The 2,693-nt window shown below is 36.2% G+C and overlaps 1 pseudogene; it reads right to left on the bottom strand.

Annotated features, from left to right (window-relative positions):
- Window positions 1-1,259: 1,259 nt before the first annotated feature.
- LOC116213055 lies at window positions 1,260-2,283 on the bottom strand (annotated as a pseudogene).
- Window positions 2,284-2,693: the final 410 nt, after the last annotated feature.

Below are 2,693 nucleotides of genomic sequence, written 5' to 3'. Positions count from 1 at the left end.
AGTGTTAGAAGAAATTGAAATTAGGGGAGCGATTTGATGAAAAATTTAATTTAGATAGTGAAGAGGTGGCAACGGAATATTTCGAGGACCAAATGTTAGTGAACTCTTATTTAAAATTTAAAAAATATTGTGCTCTTGTAAAAAATAGAAAATAAATTATGAAAAAGCAAAACTTATTATTTGTCTAGAACCATGCAGGTGATTGTTCATTATATGTACAAGATTTTTTTACTTCGGAATATAGATTTTCATGATTTAGAACTTTTATACTTTTACGAGTTCGGATTATTGAATTTTGATGAGCTAGCTTTTCGAACTTCCATGAGTTTGAGTTATTGAACTTTCGTAAGTTAAGTTATGAACGCCGTGATTTGGGAACTTTTAGCACCCATAAATGGAGGTGGCAGCACAATACTATAACCTTCCTTTTATCTCTACTCGAGGTGACTGAAAAAATTACTCAACAAAAAAAACATGTTCATTCTTTATTTTTCGGTAGGTAAAAACATTCACATTCTACGTAAATACAACGTTTCTCCTCCTTTTTTTTATATTATATATGGTTTTTAACTTTGTAATTAGAATTTTAAAATTAACCTCACATGTAATTTCGAGTTTTCACAAGTATAATAACTTATTTAGAAATAATGTACCATGACATGTATTGCGTATATAAAATTATTTTCTGGAGTTTGTCCTGCAAGTTCCTTTTCTACTTTCTTCATTCTTCAAATCCACCTTAACGAGATCAATAAGGGCTTCATTAAGAGGGACCATATGCTTGAAGATTGTGCTGCAAAATCAATATAGTTAAAGTAATACGATCTATTATTTTTTACTGTAAGATCGTATAATTCAATTGTTGAAAAAAAATATTAATAAAAGTCAATTAAGTGCAAATTCAAATAAAGATTTTGCAACACGCGCTATATTAAGCTGGCTCATAACAGAGATGCAAAATTCATCAACCGCTACATACAATGAATAATAGCAAGCGAACTCTCTGTAGATGACAATGGCAGTTTAGTTTCACTAAGAGAATCAATGGCACGAAGTATTACGTGCAATTAATCAGGATGAGATTAATCAGATCAATGGGATTTGAAGTGGCTGCTTGGTTCATCTTAAGATCCTTGCATCGATGGTCGAGGGTCCAGTTTTAATCACCGCACAAGATCATGTAGTCTTTCTTGAAACCAAGTTTAGCCAAAAAAGTTTTACCATGATCATCTCATACTAAAGAACAGGTTGCCTGCTACATATAACAGCAAATATCTATAAATCACTCATCGTGTCTGAATGAAACAACAGAGGATTTCAGAGGCATCGACTTCTCCAGTGGTTGTACTTCGATCCCCTCCGCTGGCTCATTCTGACTGTACATCAAAAATTCATCCGACCAATTAGCAGATATTTAAACTGACATGTTGCTTCATCTCCCGTTAACCACGTATAAGAGAGATGAACTAGAGCATGAGGCTTTAGTAATCGGGAATCAAAGCAAATCGGTATCCCTTAGCTCCTCGCCAGGCATAATATGCAACTCGGGTTTCATAAAAGCCTGAGACAGAAGGAAACAAATACCGACATGCAGTTAGCAGTTCAGGAGATGCAAAAAATATTCAGCAAATCAAAATTTGAAGACATAAGAAGACCAAGAAACACTCTGCTTGGGAAGTATCTATTGTAGTGAGGGACCAAAGTGGCGAGTTTGGATCCTCAAATCAGAACAGCGTCCTCGACAGAGTCCTCAAAACAGAATTTCTTGCGACAACATTCAGCTATTGTCTACAACATATGTTCGTTACATGTAAGAACTCACATTTCTTAGTAACCACAACATGAAACTTACTACACCTCAACTGCAGAGTATCCTCTCTTCTCAAAAAATCAATCTGAGTTGTCATTTAGGCATTTCATAAAAAGTGATGAAGAAAATTGGACAAGACAATATTTTGCACAAGTTACCTGGGAGAAAGGTGATGAATCCGAGGGCCAAGAGACCATAGGCCTGGGACTTTTCCCCACCCATGTGTCCGGTCAAGATGAAGAATCCGAGAAAGAGAAGCAACGACCCCAGAGAGAGAAGGAACAATGCAAGGGCAATGGATTTCCATGGAACTTTATCAAGGGACCCAGGCATGTAGTCGAACCGAGGATCGTATTTCCATCAAAATCATCATCCACATTCTCAACGGGAAGACGGCTGTATCGAACATGTCGCCTTGAAGCCATATTTGGTAACCACTGTTGCTATTCTACTTGTGGGATATCCACAAGCCCCTGAAGGAAATAAAAGGAAATGAGAATGAGTAGTCTGTATCTCGCACATATGTTTTCCATCTCGATAAGAATACTGAAACATCAGTATTTATTTCTGCAGTAAAATTTATTGCGTGAAGAACATCTCTCTATTTCTGTCTGCTGATTTTCTTCTGTCAAGTGGCATAAAGAGAAGTTGAGGAAATAAAAACTACATTTCCACGGAACAGACAGATTCTAAAACTGAATACACTGACCCTATTAGAGCATCATTTAACTAAATTTATTTAAGCCATCTTCTCCCGACTCTCCTCCAAATCGAACATGAAATGCTTTTCCACAAATCACAAACAAAAATCTCGGTGCTGTATGTTTTAAGATTAAGCACGTTGATCAAAACTTTCATGCAACACAGTCAGCAGCCCTGGTTA

The sequence above is a fragment of the Punica granatum genome, chromosome 7, assembly GCF_007655135.1.
Source record: "Punica granatum isolate Tunisia-2019 chromosome 7, ASM765513v2, whole genome shotgun sequence".
In the NCBI taxonomy this organism is placed as follows: Eukaryota; Viridiplantae; Streptophyta; class Magnoliopsida; order Myrtales; family Lythraceae; genus Punica; species Punica granatum.
This window is presented reverse-complemented; position numbering and strand designations above follow the sequence as displayed.